Raw genomic sequence first — 21,701 nt, 5'->3', positions numbered from 1 at the left:
TGGTCCATACTTTGTCCATCGTAAAATATGTACCAGACTTAGATAATGTTTCAATATAGACTCAATCGGCCCATTCCTTCGGGTACCTCCCACACAAAATTTCGGAAAAGTTCAGTGTAGGGCCATCTCTCGATTCACTATTCACTGCCCTCCATACGACGGTACAAGTCCATACTTCCTGAGAAAATAGGATGAAAGTTCCAAAAAAAAAACCCCTATGACACCGTGTGACGTGGTTGGAGCGCAAGATAACTCTAGAACGGATCTGCCGATTCGGTCCAAAATTTGGCCTTATTAATATTTTGTCCAATCATAGTTTAAGTTTGAAGATAAGCCATATCGGTCCACTACTTCAGGTACCTCCCCCACAAAAGTTCAAAAATGTTCGGAAAATTTGTACATACGGTAACTCTTGAAGGGAGTGGCCGAAGTGGCCGAGAGTGGTCCATACTTTACACATCCTAATATATCTACTAGATATAGATCAGGTTCAAATATGGACTATATTTGTCCACTCCATCCGGTACCTCCCACACAAAATTTCGGATAAGTTCACCTTAAGACCTGATATCGAATCACTTTGATTTTTGTTGAAGCAACTTATATTCGCTGCCTCAATTACGATGGTAAACGTTTTTTTAGGGGCAAGTCCATACTTCTTGAGCAAAATGGCTGAAATTTATAATTTAGTCTTCGTTGGAGTTATAAAAGTTTCCACATGAAATAGAAGTTAACTCTCGATTTTCGGTATTTTGAAGGTTTTAGTCTCATTTTCACAGCGAAATGACTGAAATTTGGTATTTAGTCTGAAATTTGTTGGTATAGGTCCAGTCATCATATAGCCCCCATAGAACCGTACCTCCCGATTTTTGGTATTTTGAAGGTTGTGCCCTCAATATCCCACCGAATTGGCTGAAGTTTGGTATTTTGTCTTCGTTGAGTGTATAAAAGTTTAATCCTGAAATTCGTCGGTTACGTCTACGTCTTTATAGCCCCCATAGAACGATGCTTCCCGATTTTCGGTATTTTGAAGGTTTCAGCGTCATTATCACACCGAAATGGATGAAAATTGGTATTTATATCCCATTGAAATGGCTGAAATTTATAATTTTCAATTTTAATTTATTTTCAATTTTTAATGCCTAATCTTCCGACCTTAGGACTGTAAGCTAGTTTAAATTACTTTTATGGTGTAGGGTATAAAACTTAACACCGTTTTTTCTTCAAAAAGTTTTAGCAACAGAGCTGTTTATCTAATCTTTAAAATTTAGTATTATATATTCTTGTTAGAGATTTATTTATTCATTTCTCTTAGAGGGGAAGTTCTAATTATCACATTTTATGGATGGCAAACAAATACAATTGACTCACAATACAAATTTAATGTAATGAATCATTCAATTCAAAAAATGTTCCCACAATACCGCAACTGAAACCAAATATGTAAATTGTTAATGCATGATGCATTAAATCACAAATTACTTTATTCAATTTGTAAATTGTCTATCAGGAAATACAGTGGAACTTCATATAAGTTTACAAGGTCAATATGATTTCCTTTTCCCAAAAATTCTTTAAATATAGTTGGACAAATGACATAGAAGTTTAAAATTTGTTGCTGTTATTTATTTTCAAAAATGAGGTTTTTCTTCTATTTTATACAAATTATCGTCTCTGTGCGTTGTTTTATTACAGATATGTACATATGTAGTATGAAGGACCCTTACCCTGCTGTAGCTTGTTAGCTATATTTCCAACTAGTTGTCAACAAATTATAACTAATAAAACACCTAACTTTTGTTTTCTATTTACAGCTCAATTATTAATTCCATTGAATAAATGCAAAGAAAGGCCCGACTACCAACACCCGACCGCCCACAACTTTTGTAAAGCACAAAAAAGACGATAACACACAAAACTATAAAAAACAATATAATGAAACCTAAAGGCACAAAACTAACTTTGAAATTGTTGCAGCACAACAACACCGTCTGACCATTAATGAAAAAAGAAATTATTTATGTTTCTGGCAAACAACAAAAGCAACAAACAAACCAAACCAACACGAGAACAAACAACTATGCAAAACAACCCACCTATACTTAACAACATTAAAGTGTTTTTTCTTCGTACTGGCAATTTTTTTGTATTTTGTATGCAACCATTGAGAAAATTAGAAAAAAAAACGCAAACAATACAAACAAACCAACCAGAACCAACTATTTAAAACTTATTAACCTAAATTATTTTTTACACTTAAATTATATATTAAAATAATATTATATGTACAATAAATAAAAAAATATAATAATATATAAAAAACAACAACAATATTATACAAAGCATATTTATACAATATAGGCGGCAGACAGACAGACTGGCCGGTTTCATTTATCTACACGCTTATTGGGTAGTATATTTTTGATTAAAATATTGAGCAACGTGAGAGAATGAGAATGGTATTAATATAAAAAGGACAATTGTCTTAAACATACCTACATAGAGAATCATGAAAAATGCGTTACATGAATTTTTCAATTCTATATTCAGCACAACAATATTTCAAGAAGTTTCTTTGTCTTGGAATTTTTCATAACCATTTATGTTTGCAAGAATTGTTAAAAATATGTTGCCCTTTCTTCATCTTCAAATGTGTGTATCTTTTGCCATGTAGGAATCTTTATAACATCCTCATGCCCTCAATAAGCGTGTTGATGACAAATAAAACATGCCTCGGATGATATACTACACACAACAACAATATGTACAAGACACTTTAAAATTAGTTATAACAAAACATGAACAGCAACAAATTACATATATATGCATACATACAGAAAATTCCATACATATATAAAGTGCATAGCAGCAAAAGAATAAAATTATATCGTAATATCATAACCAAACCACAGACATACATACTTTCACACATCAACAGTAGTCGTATGCTGCTTAAATATTAATTTAAAATTTAATTTTTTTACCACAATGGCTCCCAGTTGGAGATGAAGGCTTAGTCATACAAAAATTACTTACTTTTCAGCATATAGCCACACAACATATACCCACATTCTATATATTCATGAAATATTTGCTTTGTTAATAAGTGCATACTTGTTGAAAGTGCATACTTATTTACGTAGCCGCTAATTAAAATGTCTAAAAATCCAAAATCAAAACCAAAATCGTTTTGATTGGTTCCCTATATATTGCCAAATCCACTTTGTCAGGTTATTATATAGGCTGACCACGATTATTTGTAATGGTCGGGACCGGAGGCATTTCGTATAATCGATTTTTCCGTATAATGGAGTATATCGTCACCATAAACGCCGGAAGACGTAACCCACAAAAATAAAACTTTACAGGAGAAGCAAAAAACGTTATTAAAGCTTCGTTCCCGTACTTTTTAATGGTAAAACTCGTAAAAGAGAGAACTGCAAAAAATTTGTTCTCACACACAAGTTTTTTGAAATAGTTCGGGAACGAAAAATGGAAAATACGTCAAAAAAAACCTGGAACAAATGTCAAAGTCGGCGTATCAGCCAATCAGACGCCGGCAACCATGTTACTATTTTTTTACTCGCCCAAATTTGTCGTGTAAAAAGTTTTTAAAGAGAGCGTCATTCAGCGCCATTTTTGTTTAAAGAGAAGTGAACAACTTACAACTTTTTTGTGTACGGGAACGCTTTTTCGAGTAAAATGTGTAAAAGTCGTAAAAATTGTAAAAACTTTTTAGTTCTGGAACACAGCTAAAATGAAAACGGTTTAATAAAATATCGAACATTTTTAGTGTCGTGTTTTAACACAGGAAAGAAATATATTTTTGGAAAAAAATTCAATTTTTTTCCAGAATGTTAGAAGCTGTGTGGGTTACGTCTTTTGGTATTGTATTTTTCTGAAATGCCAAACGACGTAACCCACAATTTATTGAGTATACATTTGAAGAAAGTAGTATAAATGAAAAATTATAATTAAATTAGAATTAGTTTATTGGCCTACGAGGCTAAGCGAACTTTAAACTGGAAATCTGACGGTGTTGGGTTCAATTCCCAGTCTTGACGTTAATATTTCAATGGACTTATAATTTCCATTGTACTAGACGATATTAAATCTGGAATATTATATTTATTGTTGCATTTAAGTCAAATTATGAACAAAATATAGTTCATATAAATTAAGTGATCTGTAACAGTTTAAATGTAACTTTTAATTGTCATAAGGAATGTTGTCATAAAAGTAATGACAATCACTTGGAATTAAGAATTTTAAGTCTTGCAGGTGTTGAAATTTCTTTTTTGAAACTTTTAGCCTGTGTGTGTGAGGAGGATCCACTGCCTCAAAATTTCCGGAACTTCTCTATGGTAGAATCTGGCAGTCGTCTTTGATATCAGTTTTAAAAAAGATTATACTGCTAGGATCAAAAGCCAATGCTCGCAGTGACTGTAGGATCTCCTGTCTTTCTGTATAAGTAAACCAATACAGAAAATTTGCGTTTTTCTCTGGACCTATTTGATAACTACAATCAGTTGATCTCTATTAAACCATGGGTTGGTTGACAAGACCATATTTTGCAAACTTACAGCCTAATCGTATCCGTCTTTAAAGAATACATCTTTTTACTAGAACGACGTGAATTTTGAGCATTTACACGTTTTTGTATCAATGCTTCAAATTTTGAATATCTCCGTTCGATCTTTCTCTTGGAAAAATGAACAATATCGAGCCGAGCATTGCCTTCCTAATAACTGTTTTCCATATGTGCTTTTTAGATGTTTATTTAAATCAGGGCATAGGTCTTCTGTCATCATCTTCAATTATGGATTTTTTCTGTAATGCTTGGTTTACATTGGGCTTCGTTTCGTGATTTCGTAGGCGTTTCGTGATTTCGCGCGAAATCAAGCAAAATTTATCATGATTTTGCGTACAAAAATGAAATCATCTCATTTCGTGATTTCAGCGAAATCACAGTACACATGATATACAACCTTGCTTTTGCCTAAAAAAGTACCAAAAGTTGCAACACTTTTCACGTATGACAATAAACAAGGTAGATGTGCGAATTGCTGCAACAAAAAATGTTAGTATCAAAATTTGTATAAAATGTGAAAAAATATTAAATTACTTTGGTACAATGCTATTTTTCATTGTGTTCCCGTACTTTTTTAATGGTAATTTAAGAAAATGGAGCGAATTGTCAAAAATTGCTTCCCCACACAAATTTCCTAAAAAGTACGGGAACGGAAATTGCAAAAACTCCAGCAGAAATGTCAAAATCAGCTCATCAGTTATAATATTAGATACCAATGAACATATGAACATGCTTGCTGCTATTTTCTACTAGGCCAAAATTTTATGGCAGAAAACAGGAGAAGAGGGTGTTATTCGGCGCTATTTTTGTTTAAAGAGAAGTGCAAGTCTTGCTAGATTTCGGTGCACGGGAACGCAGTTTTAGCACTAAACGGGAAAACTACTGCAAGCACTAATATTTTGCAGGTTCTGGGCACAACATTTATCTATCAAAATTTATTATTATGATGTCTCAACGATAAAATCATTATTTATTTATTTTATTTTTTTTTTTGTTTGTTTGGTACTATACACAATTAATACGATATATTGATAATTTTACGATAATTTTTGAAATAAAGTTGTAAAGTTCTATATTGTCGTATATTTTTGATGTTTAATTCAATTTACAACAACTTGTGTTGAACATTCATGTTCGATCAGCTGCGCATATGCATCTACCTTGATCATTGTGATATGTTTGAAATCAACAAAAAATAAGTGTAAACACCGGGGTGTATTACAGGATTTCGTGAAATCCAGTGGATTTTGGAGCGCAAGTGTAAACTTGGCATAAGACCAGTAAAATCCGTCTAAAGTCAAAGTTATTGCTTTAAAAATTAACTAAAAGAATGGTCTTTGTGATTTTTGAAAAAAGCTACCATTCTTGAGATATCGTCACCTAAGAGTCAAATTACACATATGGAGAAATAAGCCGAGGTATTTCCATGTGATAGGTATTTCCATAAGCTTTCATACGTTACCCATTTTGTAGTAATCGGTTCAATAGAACCGGGTCTAACCCGGTTTTGAACCTGGACTTTCGGGTCAAATAACCGGTTAACCGAATCCGCCCCCGTGGAAATTATACATTAACTCAATAAGCCCTCCCTCTGGCATTAAAATTGCTGCAAAAATCAATGAATACATTGTTGTACTGCTGTATAGTTTTGAAATAATGTGGGTTACGCCTTTTGTGTTCTATGAAAATTACAGTATGCTGTTACGTCTATTGGCATTTCTTGAATAGGATCGTTATTTTTAAACGTAGAAGCTTGAAATTTTGCCAGAGCATGTATTTTAGCTTAATATATCAGATTCCATCAAAAAACGAATTTCCATTTCCATGTCGGTTACGTCTTCCGGCATTTATGGTGACGATATATTATTTTAGTAAAAAATATGCGTTCTTGCAAATATTTATAAAAAAGAGCACTCATGAATTAAATGTGAAGTTTAAAAAATTTAAACTGTTGTAAAATAATTTATTTGTGCATTGTTTTTGCCCACTGTAGTTTGTTCGAATAAATTATAATGCCTGATCATAAAGATTCTCACGGTCAATCAGCGTAAAATTAACAAAAAATTATGTGTTTACGGACAATCGATTCCCGGATAATCGAGTATTTCAATTTTGTTTTTCAATGTTCGAACCGTTGTGTCGATGACATCTACGCCGTCAAGTAACACGTGTATTATTTGCACATCCTTGTTACAAATCTAGTTGATATTTGGTCTGTTCCTTTACTTTAAAAAATGGTAACAGTGGCAAAAAATGGTAAAAGTGGTGAACTGGCCTCATATAAATTGTATGCTTGTTAAAGTAAAGGAACGCTTTGGAGGTTAAAAAGGTAAGAAATGGTAACCTCAGACAGGTAAAGGAACAGAGCTATTGAGTCTTTCAAGAGAGATTATTTCCTATCGTTACTGCTGAACTTGTGTGAGCTAACTTTATTCAACTAACCTCATTATTATAAGTCTTCTTTTGTTATAGTTTGGATTTTCCGAACAGATTTATAGCATTCCGGTTAACTTAAACTAAAAAATATCATTAAATTTCATGGAGGACCTTCTTGGCATTAACTTTTAATGTGAAAATTTTATTTTTAATTCCTCCAAATTGGTTAATTTGGCGTTTTAAAATCTATTCAATAGTAAAAGTAAGCATATAATAATGACCCATAGTCGTATCAATTAGAATATTTCTTAGTATGGCTGACTTCCGTATCGTCAGATTCTTTGTAGTTTTTAAATGTTCCTCGAAAATGCATCAGATACAAAAACGATACATGTTTGCTTTTATCCTGCGTTAAAAGTACGCAATTGTGACGTTTTGAAATACATCGCTTCGCATTTGTTAAGTATTACGGCGTTATGAAACACAATACTTCAGATAGTTGCCAAGCATCTGACTATACGAAACTCAGCCTTCTTCTTCTAAGCCTTCGGAATATATCCAAAATTTGTTTGCGAGAAAACTTAAAATTGTTTATAGAAATTATATTTTTGAGACTTTTAAAGCATTTTTTAAGAAAAAAACTTTTTTCTCTAAAACGTATGTATACTTTTCCTACAATCGGGCCTTCTTTTAAAAGGGTCAAAAACTTTGGGTTTTAGGCCAATTGCGTGGAAATGCATAGATTAAATAAAGCTTTATAAGCGTGAAAAGACCGATAACAGAGAATACTGTAACAAAATGCTAAAGATCCCACAAAAATATTCGAAAAAAAAACAGAGTTTCACGTCAATTTTTACAACCATTTTTTGTGGCGTTTAAAGGACCAGTGGCTTTATCTGGGTTAAATATATATAGTCTGTCAAGTAATTCTTTTCACACTAAGAAAATTAACACTTTTCATGCATTAATTAAAAAAAAAAAATGACAAATAGTTGTGATAAAAATGTCGGGGTTTTTGGCAAAAATCAGTTGGTAGACTTCTTTAATAGTACATTTATATATAACTGGATTTAACAAACCCACTGGGTTTCAAATGTCAATTCCATTGCATATATTTCAAATAAATCCTCATAAAGAAGGTTAATCCTGCATAAACCTATAATATAAACATGGCCTAAGGCCATATTAAATGCAAAAATAAAAAATGAACCCACGTAGTTCAGCAATAATACCCTAGACAGACGGCAGCGTTAATTTGCATTAACTGCCTTAATTCAAATTAATTCGTGCATTATCCACATTAAACTGAATTTAGCAATTTCAATATGGCAATGATGTTGAAAATCAATTGTCTTTTGTCAAATTTCCATGTTTAAGAAAATAAAAATGGAAAGCAAATCAGCAATTTTCGCGTTTCTTCAAAATAAGTAGTGGTCTTTCGCGAGTAGAATAGCAGTTAATCGTTTTTCACGCCTTCTAACAAATCTCTTTTTCAAATTTTTATTTTCACAAAAAATTTCATTACCCACCATACCAATTCTCTCGAAAATTATATCTTCCTCAAATGTTTTTTAAAGTTTTGCAATATTTTTATAATATTAAAAAGACTCAAAAATATCGCGAATAAATTAAATTTATTTTTGCTTCATCGTGGTAAAAAGATCAAAGGTATAAAGTGTATTTGTTTCGCATATTTTGGCGAACTTTTGTAAAGCTTTATGAAAAGGTCTGCTGGGTACAAACAAACAACACAAACAGCTGTTTCATAAATGCAGATTCTGTCTGTCAGGGTGAAAAATTAATTCAAATTAGGACATTTTTAATGCAAATTAACTCTGCCGTCTGTCTAGGGTATAATAACCAAAACTAATAATTAACATGTTATACAAGGTGGCAAACAAATGTTTTCAAAATGTAACGAAGGTTTCAAAATACCCAATGTTTTCGGTAAATACTTAAAAATCATGACATTTTATGACTTTTATTCTTAATAAGGTCCCAATTTACATTAGGCAATTTTACTTGCGGCAAGTCCCTGTTTGTAGGAGAGACATGTAAGGTAGGGCTGCTCATACAACTACAAACATATTTTGTTATTGTGTTGATTTTGCTAATAATTAGCATACACATTCATTGTTTTCAAGAGAAGTTTGATTTATTCTCCAGTGGCTACAAAATAATTTATAAATCAAATATGATGTTTTGTTCGAGTAATGTTGGTTTGTTGGGTTGTCTTGTGTAAAATTTACATTTCAAATTTTGAAATTCAAAAAAAGCTCTCTTTTTCAATTGTGTGAGTGAGCAAATTGACACACACCGACAGCAGAAGTGCGCCCTTTGAGCAGCCCTAATGTAAGGGGAATAGAAATGGAAAAGAATTGTTCGTACCGGCAATTTTCAGGCAATTCCTTTTATATTTTTCGTACTTGTCGGAACATAACTGCCTTTTATAAACGCAAGAGGTAGGTTTATAAAGGAACGAGAAAAATTGCCGCAAGTAAACTCGCCTAATGTAAAACGGGACAAGGATTAACTACTAACAAGTATCAACAATATTAGGTTTATAATATCCCTATTAAGAGGGTTACCATATGGTCCAAGGTGGTACCAGATCGTATTACATGTAAACAATGTCCTATAGGTCTCAAACCGGGAATATGTGAAAACTATGACGTTTTATGAGCTTTTTAGTTGCAGGATGGACTGCCATCAATTACAATAATATTGCATACAGAATAACTCGATCAGGTCTTATTACCAGTAATTATAAACCAACGTGGAAGTCTAGTTGGGCCAACACGGAATCTCAATGGATGAATTCGCAGTTGAGTACTTGACAAGTGTCCTTTATCTATCGTTAGTTACCCATATTGAACCAAAAGCCTGGAAAGTTGGCAGGTTGGACCACTGCTGAAGCCAAAGATTCCAACAGAGGCGATTCGTACAGTAGCAAAGATTATAGAGGCACTATTCCTCTCCATTATGGGAATGTAGGAAGTTGTCCAACACTAGCATGTATTTCGGCAAATGCACAGTACACAGCAGTCGAGGACTGGACCATCAACCCGAAATTCAGCAATAAGAAGTCTAAGATCCATAGAGCGAAACAGGAAGTTCCTCAAGGCGGGGTGATATATCCGGAACTGTGTAACATCCATAAATTCCACAACCTACAGACGGCATAGAGATGGTAATGTATGCGATATTATCTCTAGGATCCTAAAATAATTTCAGTTATCATCATTAGTGTAGGCGAGGGAACCCCAATCTGCGGTTTACCACAATTTTCTTCACGCAACTCTCTCTCCTATGCGCAAATAATCTCATCAAATCATTCCAATACAATGGAAAGAAAATTCCTGTTTCGGTGAGGGCGTTATGGATTTAAGCTTTGTATTATTGATTTTTCCATATTGTTCTCAATGTTCCCTACCACCTCAAGTAAGGCGATTTTTGCTAATTTGTCCCTGATGTAGGCGTGTTGAATTCTACTGATTTTTAGCCCCAATTTTGGTGTGCAAGAGACCGTGATAACAATTGGACCACACACACAACACCTTCTTAACTGCCCCGCCAAACCTACCCATCTAACTCCAGTGGATCTGTGGCTACATCCCATCGAAGCAGCCACTTTTCTGGAACTGGAGATAGACCCAGAGCCAGATTGAACAGAGGAACGAACAAATAAACATAACAAAAACACTGTTACAACAACAACAATTGGACCAAGGTGGTAACAACACCTCCTCCGAGTATTCATTTATGACATCACTCCTGCAATCATTAAACTAATCTGTTAATCCGGGGTAGGTTAAAGGTGGTTAAGATGATGTAATGATGATGGTGTGGTAAAATGATGATGAGGTTGATGAAGTATAGTTGAAATGTGAAGTATAGTTGAAAAAAGGAGTCATTAATCGATGTGTTGAAGATGAAGTATATGAGGTAGTGATGATGATGAAGTTTGTGGCTATTGCTTGTTGGGTTAGAGATGAGTAGGAGTAGATTACCGGATTGTAGCAGTATTATTGAATGATTGCTTTACTGGAAGTAGATAGAAGAAACATACAAATTTTATTAGTTATGGACCTTTGTCGAGCCAGGATAAGTGCTTAGCTAAGTTAAGTAGGATAATGGGATCTATGTTAGATAGGAAGGTCAGAGTATCTATCTCATATCTAACCAGCATTCGGTGCCCTCTTGTTTGGAAAAGGCGTACCTACAAAGTAGATGTTCTACCTCGTCTGCATCATCACATCATAGCCTGCAGTAGACAATGTCACTGTCATCCCATTTTGAAGTTAGAGAGGAGGGAGGTCTTTTTACAACAGGCCACTTTGCTTTGGATGTCTTGCAACCAGTTTCCAAGAACCATATTTGATGTGATTTTTCGTTGTAGGTCTCACGAAGTTTGCCGATGTAGTAGCACCTTGTTGGCCAGAGAGTTTCATCAGCTGATATGTCAATAGACATGACTTTCGACATGTGTGGTCACCGGTCCTGTAAGATTACCTTCAAGCTCTTTCACCAATTCTGCAGCATTCCTGACAGCAAGAATATCGGAAAACGCTGCATCTATCGTTAAGCTTGTATGAGTGTTTAATAGTGTGTTCTTGCAGTAAAAGCCATCACCAGTGCTTTCTTCCATCATGGATCTATCTGTGTAGAGCCAATAATATAAAGGCCCAATCAGTTTAGCTTTCTTAAATGACAGTCTAACAGCATTTGTCTAGAAGACGATGTAGAGCATGACGTGGCTGTTTAAACATTATTGCCTCGGTCTTTTCATCTGGCATTTCCTTAGTATTTCAGCCAAGAATAACTTCTCTACAAGTGATGGACTCGGCGATAAAAGTAGGTCCCATATCATTGAGCCAATATGATGCGGCGGGCACTCATTGATATGAAAGAAGTTTCCCTTGTCCCTTCTGGGATGTTTGTGGAACAATAATATGTACATTTATAATATGCATTAATAATGGGAGTTATTTTGAACAAAAATTCCCCGTTCAGTTTTTCACTTTGAAAGGGCGGAAAGACAAAATTCACGGGGAATTTTTCTTTCAGAATAACCCCCAATATGTAGCAGCTACTATTATCGATAAGGCATCGAGTAGCTGAACTATGTATGATGATTCAAGATTTATATATTCAGCCCAATCATGAACATCATCTCACCGTGAGTTTTCTCACTCTCGCCTCCTCCCTTATTATAAACAGCATAAGGGAGAACAAAACTCACGTTCGTGAGAAAAGTAGCTATCATAAATGTCAAAAAAGTGAGAATGTGAGGCAATTTTCTCTCACCACAGAAATCAAGGTGAGTTGAACAAAAAAATGTAACTATGGACATTTTTTATAGAAAAAATCGACAAGAAACGAATCTTTTGCAATGATTATCAATTGTATTTATTTGTGTTTTACGTTAAAGGTAACAAATAAAAAACAATTAGAAATTCTTTTGGCAACTATACATGTTTATCCGTGTATCAATGAAGCAAGGAAGACCTCAATCGAGTTTGGCGTAATTTGGAGGTAGAGTTGAAGTTAGCCAAAATTTTTCAGATATGGGAAGCGGTTCAGAATCATATGATGAAAACAGGAATGGAATCCTATCAGGAGCAACACCTTTCTAAAAATTTTTTTGTAGGTACTTCGCTAAGGTTCCCAGCAAAATATTCGATGCCAAAGATTCTATTCAAGCATGAGTGCAAGTTATATGTCACCTTTTTACCACCTTCGCCCATTCTTTTTACAAGACTGTGACCCCTAAAAGATCCAAATCATTTTGGATGGCATCTTCAATAACCCAGTGGAATGGTATCTTAACAACCACCTTGGCATGGCATATTCCACGAACAAGCCACAATACGAAGGATTAAATTAATAGAAAAGAGCATGTTTATATTATATAGCCTTTTGCAGAAGGTTAACCTTCTTGAAAATTGAGAAATTGTATTTAAAATCCATGAAATTGGTTCAAATGTTGAATAGGATCCGAATTTCACGAATTGTACTTAGCATTCATATGATTGGTCCTATTGCTGGAGAAGAGATCGGATGTTTCACGTATTGTATTTATTTACAATTCTTGAAATTCCTTCCAAATGCTGAAAATGGGATCTTTCACAACTTAATTTGAACTAATACAAAAGATCCAGTGAGATATTGGCATCGCATGGAACGACTTCCACAAAATTTTGCTTGGTTTTCTTTGTATTCCTCAGCGTTTGTCGTTTCGCACATCATTCAAAATGCAATATTAAACATTTTCATTTCTTTTTGCCATTTAATGACCTTTAAACGGTTTTTGTTCACTTTTTTGCAAATTGCGGAAATTCTTCGGGCGTAAATAAACAATTTTTACATACATATGTATGTATCTGTCAAAACAAAACAAAAACAGCTGTTACAGATGTTGCCACATATCAAACATTTAATATTTTTATCAATTACCAAGTATTTTTAAAGTGGATTGTTGATAAAAATTATTTTTCGTTTTAGAAATATTAATTTAATTTAAAATAAATTAATGTTTTATAAAAAAAATTACGAAATTAGTTATTGCAAAATTATTTGTAAATATAATAACGATATGGCAACGCAAATTATATTTTTAAGGGTTCACAAAATGCGTCACTATTTTCAATTTTCAAACTTGTGAAACCCTCTTCACTTTTTTCGCTCCTCCCTTTTCATTTGTGATAGGTCGAGACGTGAGAAGTGAGCTGCAACTCACTCGTGAGAAGCTCCCTACGTGAGTATTCATGATCGCTATGATTGTAAATTTCACCATTGTACCATATACCGTGCATACAACATTTATTCATTTTTTCGCCTTATTTCATATTCATTAAATTCTCATTTCTTCTTTAAGTTGCTTCAAAACAATTCGTTTAAATGCCAACTTTGCTTAATCTTGCATTTATCTATATTGTGCTTAAAGTCTGCTAAACATAACCAAACTCTTATTATATACAACAAAAACTATTACCGAAACAATAAACACATCCAATAAACAATACTTATAACTCTGAAAATCTATACCGTCAGTTAAAGAAAAAAAACTATTTTCAAAACACAACAAAAATATCAAAGAAATATCCGCCAAACCGAAAACTATTTTAACCTACAAAGACTATTCTTATATTATCTACAAACAATAAACGAGAAATACATATAAATAAATACATATTACTGTAACACAACCACACGCACCCACAAATTTACACAAAATAATATACAAATTTATTAATAAATAAAAGTACTTTACAAAAAAATATATACACTTATTAAAACTCAACTCAATGTGCGGTCTTAATACTATAACTTTTGTTTATATTAAATAGTCGTGTTCTTTTTAGTCACTTGCAGTGTAAATGTGGTGGGAGTATAAAAATGAAAAATTTGGCAATTTTGAGGAGAAATGGTTATGGGAAAAATTGTCGATACTTGATATTATGCCTGTCTGCGTACTCGATAATTGGTTTGTCTTTTTACGTACTGAACTTTACTGAACATTTTTTCTTCAGTAAAGTTTTGACAATTGTATAATTGAAATGTTGCTAAACATTACTGTAGAAACAATGTTCAGTAAAGTTCAGTACGTAAAAGCACAAACCTAATTTGTAAAAATTATTACTAATGTTTCTGATTTTGACAGTTATATAAAGGAAAAGTTGCTGAAAAAAGTGCTTCAGCAACATTTAGTAAGTACAAAGACAAACCTATTACAATTATTACAAAATATTACTGAATGCTGTTCTTTTATTCACATTTTGGCAATTGTATAATTAAAATGTTGTTAAACATTACTGAGGAAATTTGTTCAGAAAAATTTAGTAAGTTAAAGACAAAGCTATTATCTCATAAAAATAAAAAAAAAATGTTATTCACTGCAAGTAAAATAGAAGAACAAGACTATTGTATTATTATAAACACAGAACTGTTTTTACACTGTAATTAAACACAAAACAAAACCAAGAAAACACCGAAAAAACTTAAATATTTCCTATAAATATGTATTTATGAAAAACTAAACCACAAAATCAACATCTACACCATAAATGTTGTTGATCTTCTATCCCGCCCCAATATTATTGACATATATTCACTTTTGAAGACGTTTACTTGAATGTTAAAAACACAAAAAAAAACAAAACCCTAACAAATTTAGCTATAATAAATGTTTGTAAACATATTTACTCTTTATATACATAAATATACACACAAAACAAAACCAACAGAAAAACGGACAACAATAACAACATATTTTTATATTAAAAAAACCAAGTAAATAACCAACAAAAATGCATAGTATATATAAATAGAAGGAACAAAAAGTATTGAAAATGATTGTCTCATAATTTATAATTAAGATTTATTATTGCCTGTGTCGTATTGCATTCAGAGCATGAAAACAAAGCAAGATATGTATGTACGATTGATTATAACTTTTTGCAGAGAATGTTTGTTGATACTGTAAGTGTAAGGGGTTTTCCGGGAGATTTAAATATGAAAATTGTTAATATTATTTTCAAACTGTTTGGGGATTTACAAAAACAGAAATAATCCGCAAATGGACATTCCAAACATTAATGCCGGCAACAAAATTTTTGAAAATAAAATTAATTAAAAAATTCCTTTAGATATGTTTTGAAGCGCATTCGATTTTAGGTCTGACAAAATATTGCTTTAACGGTAATAATTTGGTATGAAAATCTGCACAATATCTCGAAATAATAACTAAGAGCCGAGTCTATAGTCCTCAGGAAAAGTAAGGTATGTTTGTGGAACCAACGACAGGTTTAGGTTTAAGGATGCGTTGTCATCTAATACTACAGTGACCGCTTTAATCGGAGACCTTTCTTTGGTCCATTGTGTTCATCCTGGATAGATTTAAAGATGTTGATGGGAAGATTCTTTTTTGTTGATCGATGGTTGTACTGGAAGAGAAAGAGTGTATGCCAAATTGCTTTGGATATCCTACGCCCAGTTTCCATAGGCCATCTGTGATGCGCCTTCTCAAGGAAGATCTCACAAAGTTTGTAGATGTATTAGCACATCGATGAGCTTATTGATAAATCCATCGACTTAGAGCCACCTCGAGCTAGTTCATCAGTTGTTGTTGTTGTAACAGTGTTTGTTATTAGCGGTATTCACTCATTGTGGTAGATTTACAACTCTTGTTAATGTACTATATGTACCAGGGTTTTTTTACAACGAAGTGTGAATGTCTTTTTTGTGAATATCGTAAACAAATCAAGGCATCTTAACGTCGTCGTAAGTCTATCTTTTAGTTTCAGTTTTATTACACTTTTTTCATAAAAAATATTTTTTTCTTGGCCTCCATTATTTTATTATCTTTTATTCTTTTTATTTTTCCCCATTTTTCCACCAAAAAACAAAACTCCAACATAAAATAAAACTCACAACAAAGTGACGGCACAACAATCAGCTGTTCTAACCCTTGTAAAAGTACAATGGAATGTTTACAAGACTTTTAGGTCGAGTAAATTAACAACCCTGTGGTAAATTAAACTTTCATGTATTTTGTTGTTGTGGTATTGAAAACACTTGTAGATCTACAATATTAACAACATGTACAAGATCTACAATGCCACTTTACAACGATGAGTGAATACCGCTATTATTTTGTATGTTCGTTCTTCTGTTCAATCTGGCTCTGGGTCTATCTCCAGTTCCAGGAAAGTGGCTGCTTCGATGGGATGTAACCACAGATCCACTGGAGTTAGATGAGTAGGTTTGGCTGGGCATTTATAAAAATATTTCGTGTCGTGCGGGCCCATGCCACATACTGGGCAGATGTCTTGCATGCGCGGTCGATTTCCGCCCAATATCCCGAGCGTAGTTGAGCCAAAACTACTCTAGTTTGTCGCGGCAGCTGACTCTCCTCAGCTGCAATAGATGGGGGGTGTATTTCAAGGACTTTATTCACACTATAATTGCTTAAGGCCTTGGCAACTGTATCCGTGTGAATACTATTTGAACCTGCTTGATATGCTTGCTGAACTAGAGGTTCTCTCCTGTATCGTTGGACCTCTCCCTCTAGAGCATGGATATCCTTCCTGATCTGCCTGAATCGGTCGGGCCTACCCACAAGATGGTGGTTGGGATGGCTCACACGGTAACATCCAAGCAGGTACTGCAACGATAGCTGTGGCGTGCGCGCACGACCTGAAAGTAGTTTCGAATGTGACCCCTAAAATTTTGGGGCAGTTTGTGGTCGAAATTCTGCTACCGTGGAGCACGACGTTCAATTCTCTTCCAAACTGCGCTGTCCATGTGATGAACAGAGTGCCTGTTGATTTTGTGGCGGAAATCTGCATATTCCTCGAATGGGAAAAGGTGGTAAGATCGGTTAAATAGTTGTTCAGTCTCTCACAGATGTCATCAGGATAGGTACCCGACGTCAGGATCGTGCAATCATTCGCATACGTTACGATCTCGATCCGGAATACAGGAGAGGTAGAGGTTAAACAGTTCCGGAGATATCACCCCACCTTGGGGAACTCCTTGTTTCACTCTATGGGGTTTGGACTTCTTGTTCCTGAATTCCACGTACGACTGGCGTCCACACATATAATTGGCTATCCAACGTTTCAAGCCGGAGGGTTGTCTGCTCAATGTCCTCAAACAGCATGGAGTGCCTGACTGTATCAAAGGCTTTTGTTAAGTCAAGCGCCAGCATCACTGTTCTATCGCATAGCCGTATCTGGTTGAGTCCTTGACAAATATGTGTGGTAATGGCATGCAGCGCAGTTGTCGTGCTGTGCTGCTTACGGAATCCATGCTGATGATCGGCAACTTGATAGCTATTTCTGATACTGGGGAGGACTAAGGCCTCAAGGGTCTTTGCTACGGGCGACAAAAGCGAAATCAGCCTGTACGATGTACTTTTGCTGGCATCCTTGGCGGGCTTCCGTAGTGGGACCACCCTGTCCATTTTCCAGACTTCGGGAACAATGAGGGTGGATAGCGACAAGTTGAGAACTTTAGTGAGATACTCCACTCCCGGTTCATCCAGCTGCTTCAGCATTACCATGGAGATTCCATCAGGGCCCAACGCTTTGGATGATTTAGCGTTCCTGATGGCATTGGCAACATCATCCATTGTAAACTGTGGTGGTTCCTCCTCGGCAGGAAGAGATCTGATGCGTCGTAATACTCTTCTCTTCGCCCTGTCACTCTCGGGGTGCTCGACAAACTGTCGATTGAAAAACTTGCGCACCTCTTCGGGTCAGTCAACGTAACGTCGCCAAACGTGACTAAGGTCCTATCTTCCTAGTTCATCAGTTGTGGGATTCTCTAACGCATATTTTGGTTATCGACAAAAATCGGTTAGATTAAAATGCTTATAATTAAGATAATTAAAGAAATTTGTCGGTAATTTAGCCACCAAAATAAAGTTGTCGCTAGGTACTACCGATAGCAACAGTGTTGTCAACTTTTATTGGTATTTTTAATTAATAATTTTGCGTTTTAAATTTACCGATTTTTGTCGGTAGCCAAAAACTGCGTTAGAGAATCCCACCACTGCTGATTAATTTTCCATTCTATTACTGTGTCCTGGAACCCAGAAAGTTTAACAACTGGAGAGCTTTAAGGGCTGATTCACTCTAGACATATATGTATAGTTACGGGTCCGGTTGGATTGGTTTCAACTCTGCTGCTTACCTGATAGAATATCTGCATGAAAGACCCTGCAACTATCATCAGGCTTAAATTAGTTTTTTATAATTGGATTTTCGCAATAGATGCCGGCGCCAGTGCCTTACTCCATCTTGGAACCATCTATATATATATTACCAGACCGTGCAAAAGAGAGTTAACGTCAGCCCAAATGTCTCTGCTTGAAACATAACGGAGGTGAGTGAGTCAAGTATGTGACCCTTAGATAGTGTGTGACTCGGCTTCCCCTCTTTGGGAATGTAAGTCTCTTTAACCCCTTCCCAAATACCAGGAAAGTGCGAAAAACAAACATAGGAAAGATTGTTAATACCGGCTCCGCTACTTTCTGAAGCATAGTTGGTATTACCCAATCAGGTCCCTTGATTTGTAAGGCTGACAGCTGTTAATCACCAATTGAATTATTGGGAGGGTAGTTAACATATCTACCACTTGTTTAGCCTTTCGTGCAGATTGATTATACTACCAATGGATTTGGGATATTATATAGTATCTTGTGAAACTTGGCCTCATCGATTACTCCTTCTATAGACTCAATAAGTCTGACCCAAGACTTTCGATCAGCAAGGCGTAACTCATAATGAAGTTGCAATCTTCTGAAAACCTTCTCGGTCTAACTTGTAGTCTTCTTTAACGGATACATAGATTGTGGACAGCGAGTCGATGTTATCCTCCACCAATTGGACATTGAATTTGACAATAAGGGTGGTTTCTATATTTGTTGTTTCTATGATCCTTGTCGGGTAAATCATATTTTCCTTCGGGTAATTGGTTTTTAGGATAAATGAGAATAGATTCCTTTACATATCCTTATAATACGAAGGTTCCTATTCGAGTCTCTATCTACGAACCTATGTAGATAGCTAAGCGTTTTTTTTATCATTTTATCTCTGATCCAGACATCCTAGAGGCTGTGGATATAACAGAAGAATTTTGTTTTCAGCCTTCACTCATCTACACTATGGTGGGGAGGATGAGTATCTTATCGACTGTTGCCTGTGGGCTATGGAAGTGGGGCTAGGTGTATTAGTATTTCCTTCCATGCCATTGATCCCAGTAACAGCAGATGACTTTGTATAGCTCTACAACTAAGTGTATACCAAAATAATATTTTGACAAACTGCATTTGCAAATGGTTATGATCGTTGCTCAGTAAAGTGTTGTTAAAAATAAACAGAATGAGAATAGGAAAAGTCACAAAATTGGAGAAGTATTTGAAAATATATTTTCACACTTGCCCTTACACATCAACACACAAAAGATGAGAAACCAGGTAACTTGGAAAACAAAAATTTGTTATTGTTAATTTAAACTATTGTTGCTATTTAAATTTAAAAAATATATAACATTAAACACATAACAATAACTCTTTTTTGACATAATTACTATTATCATTCTATTGCAAATAATAAACAAGATAATGGAGCATAAAATTTAATAAATTAGCATAATTTAAACATTATAGAGCTCTTAAATATTAATTATTAAAAGCAAAACACACAAAATAAAGCTCTACCCCGCAAAGAGTACCAACAATAATTATATGGTCCATTAAACTCTTTTAATTTTGTTACTATTAAACTTTATTATCTTCATAATTACTATATTTTTTTATTATTAGGAACTTTGTTTTTAGTTCTAATTAAAAAAACGAAACCTAATCTTTAATTAAAATAAATTTCCAGTAATTATATATTTATTCTTTAAAAAAAACTATTTTACATATATAAATGAATTATTAATTATCATTGTTAATTAGTATAAATCCCATAATGTAAATTTAATTTAATCTAATGTCGAAAACAGCATTAAATCCCATTGAAATATATGTACACCCATACATTAATTATGTATTCTGATTTTCCTATGACGACATATATATTTATATTTAGAAAAGCAATGATTATCGTGCATTGTACGTATGTATTAAAACAAAACAAAACTAACAAAAACATTTACTTAAACCTTATATTATGACCAGAAATACATACATTTTCAATAAAAATAAAATTGAACAAAATTATATAAAAATGTGTTTTGATTTTAATTAATTTTCATAAAGGTTTTAGAAAAAGGTAAGTACTATAAAAACATATATGAGGAAAAGTCAAAATTTTTTAGTTTCCATGAAGCCAAGGTTTGCACTATTATAATACGCGAACTATTGTAGTTTACCAGTAACTATGACTATTGCTGGATTAATTTAGAGGTTTTTGTACAAAGCTCAAAAATTTAGCAAAAAAAATTAATTTACGTGGTAGTTACGACCGCGTAAAGGAAAAAAACATAGGTAAAAACACGTTGAAGCCAAACTGGTTTTTTACATTGCTATTCGATTTCTGATTAAACCATTCAAATGACGGACATCTGTCCAAAGTAAAAGTAGGAGAATACAAAATGAAGATTACACTTCTAATGTATCACTTTTCAAAATTTCCACTGCATCCACCTTTTATGGATGCTGACATTTTGAAGCCGGGTTTTTTTGTATTTTTTATGTAACTGCGACGCGCATTCGGATATTTCGAAAAACCAATAACAGGATTAAAGAACTCGCGATTTCGCATAATCTGATATGTATATTGAGTATGTAGCCCACACAGCAGTAGAGTAATCTACTGCCAAAGGCCAAAATTTAGTGCGATATTTTTTCTAAAAAACCTATTTTTTGGGTACAGTATTTACAATATTGTTTTGAGTGTGCTGGTACCCCGCGATATTTTAGTTTTTCGACTATCAGGATCATATGAATCACAGATCGTAAAAATCCATCTACTAGAACGGCGGAAATGGCTACTGCAAAAATTGAAAAATTTGCGAAAAATGTTTTTCAAAATATCGCTGACTAATTCGCGTTTTATGTGGATCGTTTCCATTTCAATGAAGAAACTGAATCATCACTCGCGTTTGTGCGAAAACAGCGGTTTAAAAAATTTAGTGGCATGGGAGCTGTATCCGATTTATCCAAAAAACACTGTGTGATGCTACATCCACGGTTCTTGATGGATTTTATTGAAATATGTTT

General features: G+C 34.1%; 1 long non-coding RNA gene across 1 annotated transcript; it reads right to left on the bottom strand.

Moving 5' to 3' along the window:
* Positions 1 to 1,813: 1,813 nt before the first annotated feature.
* On the bottom strand, positions 1,814 to 20,872 carry LOC141388846 (uncharacterized). The gene is made up of 2 exons (XR_012408949.1): positions 8,829 to 20,872; positions 1,814 to 8,200 (listed from the first exon to the last, which is right to left on the bottom strand). It is a non-coding gene; the product is annotated as an uncharacterized lncRNA (long non-coding RNA).
* Positions 20,873 to 21,701: the final 829 nt, after the last annotated feature.

The sequence above is a fragment of the Musca autumnalis genome, unplaced genomic scaffold (assembly GCF_047663935.1).
Source record: "Musca autumnalis isolate F117 unplaced genomic scaffold, ASM4766393v1 scaffold_1, whole genome shotgun sequence".
NCBI classification, from domain to species: domain Eukaryota; kingdom Metazoa; phylum Arthropoda; class Insecta; order Diptera; family Muscidae; genus Musca; species Musca autumnalis.
This window is presented reverse-complemented; position numbering and strand designations above follow the sequence as displayed.